This window comes from Nomascus leucogenys, chromosome 5 (genome assembly GCF_006542625.1).
Source record: "Nomascus leucogenys isolate Asia chromosome 5, Asia_NLE_v1, whole genome shotgun sequence".
Lineage (NCBI taxonomy): Eukaryota > Metazoa > Chordata > Mammalia > Primates > Hylobatidae > Nomascus > Nomascus leucogenys.
The window spans coordinates 53,701,108-53,711,117 of NC_044385.1; positions in this window are offsets into that span (position 1 = coordinate 53,701,108).

Consider the following 10,010-nt stretch of genomic DNA (forward strand, 5'->3'; position numbering starts at 1 on the left):
TTAGCTAGGGAAGAAAGCTAGGGAAATTGAAAAAAAAATGTGATCAAGAGTACAGAAGGGTTTTTTTTTATAGTTTGCTTTAAGATGGAATATATTCGAGCATGACTATATGTTAGAAGGAAAGCATCCGTAGAGAAAAAATTAAATATATAGGAAAAGCGATCATATAGAGGAAGGCTCTAGAGGAAAAGTAGGGGAGACAAGATCTAATGAACAAGAATAAATTCTGCTGGGGAAAGAGGGTCAGCAACTTCTCCAGGTCAGGGGAGAAGAAGGAAAGGATGGGCCAGGCGCAGTGACTCATGCCTTTAATCCCAGCAATTTGGGAGGCTGAGGCGGGCAGATCACCTGAGGTCAGGAGTTTGAGACCAGTCTGGCCAACATGGAGAAACCCCATCTATACTAAAAACACAAAAAATAGCTGGGCATGGTAGCGTACACCTGTAATCCCAGCTACTGGGGAGGCTGAGGCAGGAGAATTGCCTGAACCCAGGGAGTAGAGGTTTCAGTGAGCTGAGACTCACAACTGCACTCCAGCCTGGGTGAAAGAGTGAGACTCCACCTCAAAAAAAAAAAGAAAAGAAAAAAATTAAAACGAAAAGACAAAAAGAAGGAAAGGATAGAGAGATGTAAAAAAACAAAAAACAAACTTTTGTGGGAAAAGGATGGGAAATGGAGGAAGTTCCCTCCTAATAGGTTGCATCTTCCCTTTTAATTTGGAGGCAGCGTGAAAGCAAGGAGAGTAGGGTACAGTAAGGAGCTTAATAAGAGAGAAGGTACAGAAGAGCCATTGTGGGAAGGGATGAGAAATAAAGTTAATTTGGAACAATGACAGAAAAAATGTGTGGTGACACTGAGAGCCCCAGTGAGGTCAAAGACACCTATGTGTTCTTCAGGAAAGTGCAGGTTCAGAAAAAGGAAGGTTGAGTTGATTCAGGTTCAGAGGACTGCAAAGTTATCTCAGTCCCTGCTCCTTCAACCAGGGCTGCCTCATCCACCATTCTACAGCTACTATATGAAAACATCCCCAACAGAAAGTAATTGCTCTGAACAATTGCCCCAGTTTTCACCTGATTAATCTAAACCTACAGCTCTTGCTGCATCCTTGCTAATTCCCCGAACCTGTGAGAACCACTCCAGTATCCAGACAATACTTGAGAGAGCTGGCAGTACCTGAAGGATGCTCAAAAGGAACTCTAGGATACTCTCTCAAAGCACTGAGGAGCAGTGCTACACTTACAGGGGCAGAAAAGGCATGTTCTGGAATGGCCTGGGGTAGGGAGAGCTGACACTGCCTTCCAGTGTCAGCCCAGCCCCTTGATATAGGTGGGGTGGGAGGGCTGGGGAGGTGTGTTTCAATCAGGACGGGAAGTAGAAGGCACACTCTGAAATGCTGAGGATATATGGGAGTTTTGTACCTAGTAGAAAACATGGGAAATGGAGAAAGGACCCAAAGGGATGTAGAGGGGCCTGCATTTGGGCACAGGCTGTCCTTCCTCGGTGGAGTCAGTGTTAAACTAGTTTGGAGCTTAGACAGCAGTACACGGGCCAAGGGTAAACTCTTCCTCCCATGTGTTCACTTCTCGGTAACAGGAGTTAGGATGTCAGAAGGAGAGGAGGTGGTTAATTAGGTTCAAAAACCCTTCTTCCTTACTGCAACAGGCAATACCCTTCGGGGCTTGGAGGAATCCAGCCAAACTTATTTTCTATCATTTACTCTAGTCAAGGCAGAACTATAGGTGAAATATATATGTGAAATAGCACACTACTTATTCCAATCCTGAAAGTGAGAGAGCAAAAGAAAAGAGAGAGAGAGAAAGTGGGAGTTGCCTCTCTAACTTTCTAACTTCTCTTCCTTTTGCAGAGTTAATATCTCCTGCACAGAGACCTTTCAAACACTATCCTTGGGAGAGGCTTGGCTAGAATCAGTGTGTAACAAACATTTAAAGAACAGGGTGTGCTGTGTATTCAGGCTTTGAGTAGAAAAGAAGGGAGCTCTTAGTCAAATGGAGAAGACAGGAATTGCGCCCTTGGAAAGCATTCCAGTGCCAGAGGTGAGCACACAGAAGAAACGCCACAGAAAGACAAGGGCAAATGAATGCACTGCAGATGGCTGCATAATTGCTGAGGGGATGAGGAAAAGAGTGCTGAAGGAGCTGATCAGAGGAAGCTGATGGAAAGCAAAGGGTGTTGACCTCCATTTTGAAGGATGGTGTGCTTAATCTGGGAAGCAGGGGGAAAGCATTCTTCAACAGGCTTCCATGTACAAGGCAGGAAGGAAAATGTAAAATCCTTCATCCCCGGGCAGGAAGCCCTGAGCAAATGCATCACATCAACTTGCCCCTGGGTTTTTTCTTGCCTATTAATTTGGCCTTTCCTTTTTCCTGAACCATTGCACTAAGAGGCCTCAAACCGAAACTAGAGGCTTTAGGAGGCCTCCCACCTCTGGAAGCATCCAGGCAGGGAGGTAACAAAGGACCAATGTTTAACTCAGGGAACAGAAGTCCTTTTGATAGGATCTTGGCCTTGGCACACTCTTCCTCTGTGCAGATAAGCTTGGATTCCATTCAGGGAAAGCAAGAACAGGAAGCAGTGGTTAGTAGGGAACCCCTTGTTTTTTCAGATGCCTTACCAAGGTAGAAGGTAGAAGAGAAAATGACACAGATGTTGGATAGCTCTACAGAAAAATGGTGGCACTGAGTAAGGCCCGCTGGCTTGAGACACGGGCACAATATGCTGAAGATGAAGCCGTCTCCCTACGGTGGCTGAAGAGGGCTGGTGAGGGCACAGCAGTGGGCAGCTCCTGGAGGTGGTACTGCAGGCCCATCTCCCACGATTCTAGAATTGCCCTCCCTGACATCTTTTCAGATCCCTCTAAGAGTTCCAGAAGGATCTTCCCTTTCTCTCTTTTCATGTTTTCCACCCACCCTCTCCCCCTGGATATTTTTCTTGGGATAGATAGAACACCATCTCCAGGATTGGGCCATGTTATCCCAAGGAAGCCAGCAGGGCCAGTCATGGACCCTCACAGCAATGCTGCACCCACCAAGTCAGCAGAGTCTGTTGCAGAAGAAAATCTTCCAGAGTACTGTTGGCAGAGCCTTTATTCCCTTCTCACTTGGGACAGGAGAGAAGAATTTCCTACTAGGCTTTAGCAGGAGAGGGGGTCAGCCAAGTTCAGCTAGTTTCAGGAGTAATTGGTCAAGAATGGCTCTGGGAAGAGGGAGAAACTGTATTGCAGATTATCAGCCATTGTTTGGGCAATTTGGATTTTATTAACAGGGTGCAGAGGAATAGTTATGGGCTAAAGTCAAGTATAGTCAAGAGGAGTTAGGGAAGACCTGCCACCATAGGGGCCAAGGATATAGGCGGGAGGGCCACAGGGGAAAACTCTCAGTCGTATAGGAACAAATGAATGTGCTCCTTTCCCTGTCCCTTTGGTGTCAGTACCAGCCCCCTTCCTTTGCCTCAGCACTGCCCTGTGCCCAGCTTCTTTCTGGATACAGAGGCGTCAGGACTCAGCACATGTGCCAGGATTTAGACAAGGCAGCCAATCCCAGATGGGAGACAGGGGAGCCTTGTGTTGCCTGGGAGAGGGATGGTCTCACTGAAGGCAGAGAGAGTCTGGGGGTCCTTGACGACCACTCAGCATTCTGTTATGTCCAGTTCCAACCCTCTGGGCTATTGTTAGGCTTTGGACAAAGCATCCAGAGGTACAAAGCATGGAGGTATAAACATCCAAAGCATGGAGGTACAAACCCAGGAGGTGTAGCAAAAGACTCCAGGCCAGCCAGGGCTAATGGTCCCAGCTCCTCACCTGACCTCTGTCCTGGTACTCTGGGATGGCTACCTTCACTTTCATGCCTAGCCTCTGCTCATCCTGCCCTCTAGGGGCCCCAGATCAAGTGTAGACTATACCTATTTCCTCATTGGTTTAGCTGAGCCAAGGCTAGAATTTCCAGAGAATTATTTCCAGAGAATTATATAGAAAACTATTTAAAAAGGCAAAACCCCTTGATGTGGTTTGACTCCCTGTCCTCACTCAAATCTCATCTTGAATTGTACTCCCATAATTCCCACATGTTGTGGGAGGGACCCAGTGGGAGATAATTGAATCATGGGGGCGGTTTCCCCCATACTGTACTCATGGTAGTAAATAAGTATCATGAGATCTGATGGTTTTTTAAAGGGTTTCTGCTTTCATTTCTTCCTCATTCTCTTCTCTTGTCTGCCACCAAGTGAGACGTGACTTTCACCTTCCGCCATGATTGAGAGACCTCCCCAGCCACATGGAAGTGTGAGTCCGATAAACCTCTTTCTTTTGAAGATTGCCCAGTCTTGGGTATGTCTTTATCAGCAGCATGAAAACGGACTAATACACCCCTAAACAAACAAAACAAATGCAGAATCCATGAAATAGAAGTCTTCTGAGCCCCAATTCATCACTCAAGTCCAGCCCCAGATAGACTTGGCTGGCAGGAGTCCTAGTGATCCCTTCTGTGGCTTCGTCACAAGTGACTGGGTTCATTGTTCTCTGCTCAGGAATTCAGTAAATTCATGTGGAATTAATCCAAGAGTGAATTCCTAGCATGCAAGAGTAAGGAGTGGCTTTACTCATAAGCCACTTGTCCAAATGCCTGGCTGCCCTGGGACAACTCAGCTTTTCTGTCATCTCCCAGCGTCCCCACCTTCAAGGAGTAGAGAATATCCCAAACAAACGGACAGTACACAACTCGGCTACAGTAATGGGAGAGTCAAGGGTATTTAGAATGCTCTCCTGGAGTGTGTTTCATTTTCAATGAAGTAAAACCCTCCTCTCTGGGCCCAGGGCAACGTCCCTTTTGATCTTCCCCTGGGGCTGTCTTTCTATGTGGGCTGCTGCTCTCCCACCTCTCTGTCAGCCCTCGGTGTTTCAACCTCTCTGCCTCCCCTCTATCTTCCCCCATATCATGGGCCTGATCTTGTGTCTAGGATCCTCCCCACACTGGCCTCTCTTGCCCTGATCTCCAGAGAAACTCGTAGTATTTCCTAAGTGTTCAGAGCTGAACAAGTGTGCACAGGCAACAGACAGTGAGCTGGAAGGTGAACATCCCCAGCTCATCTGTAGGGACACATGTCTCAAAGACACCTGTGAGCACTATTGCCTTAGATGGCGCTTATGCCTAGGACAGATCTGGTACATCCAGACACCTTGGGGTCACTGTGTTTTGTAAGAATGGCACATGCACTTGAGCAATACACTCTTTAGAGGCTTTGGTACAAATAAATGAAAATAGCTATATCCACTAGTGCATTTTCTGCAATAAGTAAATTCACGAGCCATTATGTCGGCCAATGCATAGCATGTACTCCCTCCCCCACAACATGTAAAATGCTTCACATTAATTTAACCAGCAGCATAAACATTTTTGTGCCTTTTTCTTCTTTCTACAACTAAATCGGATGAGCTACACCTATAATTGATGACACAAATGTGTCACAGATGATGAATTCAGTGGAGAAGAGAAATAGGCTGGGGGAAATGTGAAAGAATTTTAATATGTCTTAATATTTGGATATAGGTAACTCAGTTTTTGCCAAAGGCACAATGGATTTATCTCACTAGCTCTTTGGATATTCAGTGAACAGGAAAGGTAAAAGGAAGGGTGTTCAGAAGATTGGAATAAGAATTGCTTATCTCAGTGATTTAAGGAGAGTAGGAACTTAGTAAGTGAGCAATGAATTAATTGGAAGTGATAAAGTCAGAGGGAGAAATGGCTGATGGCAAACACCCAGCACAGGCAACAGCTCAGGGAGCACGTCTGGCCTGTCCTGGGTGGGGAAATGCCCGCCTGTCCTCTGTCCTCCTCCAGCCCTGGGTCCGCCTGCCCCTCACTGTCACCATCCTGCTGACTGGTAGCAATCACCATCTCTTCCACCAGCCCAGCACTCCTGAGTAAAAAAACCGCCTCCATAGTCACAATCTCATTTGGGCCTCAAAACAAAAAAGATAAGGAAGACTAGATTTTAAATGTTATTTTACAGATGAGGAGACTGAGGTTCCTGGAGGGTAAGTGACTGACCCAAAGTCCCAGAGTGGTACTTCCAGGGCTAAAACCTAGCTGCCCTGACTTCCCACCCAGGCTGCTTCCCTGGCTCTAACTGCATCTCCTGAGACTTTGCTTTGGATTCTCCTCTCCATGTGGCTCCACACTGGACAATTCTCCTAGGACGGACCCTTCACTGCTCCTGACTTCATTGCTGGACTTGTTAGAGCAGAGCCCACCTCAATGTACCCACCATCAGGCTTTTAGAGCTGGGCCCTGGAGGTGGGCACAATTACTTTAGCTCAGGAAAGTCTCTGTACCCAAATCCACCACCCTATGACTTCCCTGCTGCTGCAGTAACTTCCTAACTAGGCTCCCTGCCAGCCGTACCTTGAAATATAGAGGAAAGGTTGTTGGATCTGGAGGCAAAACACTCAAGCATTAGTTCTGGTTTCTATCTAGATAAGTAGCCCTGGTGAGTTAATCAACTCTTTTAACTCCAGCTTCTTTATCTGCAAAACTGGGATAACAATACATACCATGCAGTGTAGTTGAGAAGATTAAATAAGCTATCTTTTGGAAAGGACCTGCAAGGTGGACAACAAATGCTACCATTCTTTCCGTCCATTGTTCTATTCTTCCTCCTTCTTCTCTTCCCCTGCCTTCCTTTTCTATCCTCTTTCTTACAGTTTATCCCACACAACACTCTCAGGCTGATCTTCCCTGAACTTTACTCACACCAGACTGCTCCCTTGGTCAGAAATCTGGAATGACTTCCCATTGCCAATGGCATCTCTCTCTGCCATGCAGGTCCTGTGGCTCCTGGCACCACCTCTCCTCCAGAGGCTTCCTCTCCTCCTAACTCGGGACGTGCATCATCCCGTAGGTGGCGTACCCATTCATACTGACTTGCTCCTCTCTGTTCTTGCTTCTGTCATCTCATCCTCCGGGAATGTCCTTTCCCACCTCTGTTTTCCTGGAGGCTTCCCTCACTACTCCCTGGATCTCTCTCTTCTCTGATTTCCAGTTTCACTTACTGTCCATATCAATTTCCTTGGCATGAAATCAGAGGAAACGATGTCTTCAGGTTGTTTCCTATGTGCCTATCTTCTTCAACTGTATGGCCTGTTCCTTGAAAACAAACCAAGGTCTTTTACCTCTTTGAGTTCCCCATCAGGCCAGGAGAGCTCAGTGGTAACGGGATGAGATCTGGACTCACACCTCTAGGCCTGGGTTCAAATCCCAGGTCTAGCGCTTATAACCTATGTGATTTGGGAAATCCTATGTTTTTCAGCTTTAAAAGAAATTATTTGGCCAGGCATGGTGGCTCACATCTGTAATGCCAGCACTTTGGGAGGCCGAGGTGGGTGGGTCACTTGAGGCTAGGAATTTGAGACCAGCCTGGCTAACATGGTGAAACCCGGTCTGCACTGAAAATACAAAAATTAGCTGGGCATAGTGGCACACACCTGTAATCCCAGTTACTCAGGAGGCTGAGGCATGAGAATCACTTGAACCCAGGAGGCAGAGGTTACAGTGAGCTGAGATCGTGCCACTGCACTCCAGCCTGGGTGACAGAACAAGACTCTGTCAAAAAAAAGAAAAAAGAAAAAAAGAAAGAAAATAAATTATTTAACTTCTTTATCAGAAGGTTGCTTTGCTAACATATTTGTCCATTGAATAAATATTTGTTGATTACCTACTTGTGCCAGGCCTATGCTTTTCAACATATATGAGCTCATCTAATCCTCATAATCTAATGTGATAACTTTAGCCCTGGGACTCCAAACTCTAGCATCAAATTTGTGGAAATTAAATTAATTAAGAGTTCATATGAAGGTGCACCACGCTGGACACATAGTAGGTACCCAGCAAGTCTTTGCTGAATCTGAGTGTTAGTTATTAAATTGAATCAAATTGACTCACTCATCCACAGTACTGAAGATATTATAGTGAATAAAAACTACAAACCGGGTGCAGTGGCTCATGCCTGTAATCCCAGCACTTTGGGAGGCCAAGGTGGGCAGATCACAAGGTCTAGAGACAGACACCATTCTGGCCAACATGGTGAAACCTCATCTCTACTAAAAATACAAAAAATTAGCTGGGCGTTGTGGCACACACCTGTAGCCCCAGCTACTCGGGAGGCTGAGGCAGGAGAATTGCTTGAACCCGGGAGGCAGAGGTTGCATGAGCCGAGATCATGCCACTGCACTCCAGCCTGACGACAGAGCAAGACTCCGTCTCAAAAAAAAAGAAAAGAATGACAAAATGCTTCTGTCCTCATACAGCATTCAGTCCAGCAAATGAGACAGACAGTAACAACAGTAATTGTAAATTACACTTGTGATACATGCAATATAGGGAAAGCATGGTATACTCTGAAAGCCCATAAGGGAACCTAATGCAGGCTACTGTGTCAGAGTAGATTTCTCTGCAGAAGATCCTGAGCTCAGATCTGGGGATCTGAATAACCTAAGTGGGAATAGACAGGGGAAAACCTTCAGGAAGGGGACAGTGGGAATGGCAGACAGTGGAAACAGCAGGGTGCAAAAGTCCTGGGTGAGAGAACAGAGGGCCCTGTTCAGAAACTGGAACTTAACAAGCAGCCAGGAGAGGGGACAAGTTGGGGCTGAAGGTGGGCTGCTTCGAGCCTTGCTGGCCTTGCTGAGGAATCCAGATTTGATGCACAGTGGGGTGCCGTTAGGGATCTTAGGCCTGGGAGTGACATGATCAGGTCTGTGTTTTTGGAGACTCACTCTGGCTGCTGTGTGAAGAAAAATGAAAGAGCAAGGGTGATGCAGGAGAACAGAATGGAGTTAAAGGAAACTGATGCCTGAAACTCTCCTGATAAAGACTCCAGAATGTGGGCCTGAAAATGACTTCAGGGGCCTGTGCTCCAAGGGGCAGAAGCAGCCTCCAGTTCTGAGCACCCTCTCTTCCTGACTTCCTGATGCACGCTGGTCCTGACCCACTGCATCCTGTCTTATCCACTCTCTGCCTTCTCAATGGGACATTCTGGTTTGGGTGGGGATGAGGCCAAAACAAATAAACAAACCTTCAACCACCACCCCATTCTGAAGTGCAGGCTAAGCCACAGATTGGTTTGAACCTGTCAGTTCAGAGCTGGCTCCAAGGCCGAGACCCACGTGGCCTGGCTGAGAGTGGCCTCTCCACATTCTTGTCTCACACTCACCCTTTGTAGGGCAGAAGCAGAGCCCTCCTCCACCCCTTCCTGCCCAAAGGGCTGGCAGCAGCCCAGCCTCTGCTTACATAACCTGAGCCCAGGCATTGCTCCATTTGCTTCTTTGGGGCTGGGTGGCTTCCGGGGATGGGATTAATAGGTAGGTTCTGTGTGATAGATGGAGAAACAAGAACCAGTTTCCAGTTCCTCTACTTCCACCCACTAAGACCCAATGGTCTAAACTTTGGCCATATTCACAGTTCAAACATACTAGGATCAGATGGATTCCCAGCACTCACTATTCAACACTCTCCTCTTCTGGTGTGAGAAATTGGAGTTACTCATCACTAGGGTCAAGATACTTTGGTTTGGACTTTCACTCTGTCACCAATGTGGGCAAATCCCATAACTTCCCTGGGCTTTGGTTTCCTCGACTATGAGATGGGGAAATTATCACTCCTGTTGTGTAGACCTCATAGAAGACAAAGAAAATCAAGATGAAGGTTCTCAGAAAAGTTAAAAACACAATACCAATGTAAAAGAGCATTAATAATAATATCAATAATAATAATAATAATAAACCTTATTTCCATAGTGACTCATCTGTGGCCATTAAATCCCTGAGAACTCTTTAACTAGAAAATAGTGCTCCGACAAGCAAGGCTGATGTTCCCCACCCCCAATTTTCCCTCCTGTCTGCAGCCCCAATGGAATCGAGGCTGGGGCAGAGGCTCAGCCCTGCTCACAATTCTGCTGCACGAGGTTAACAACACTGAACTCCTCCTAAGGGCTGCATAGCC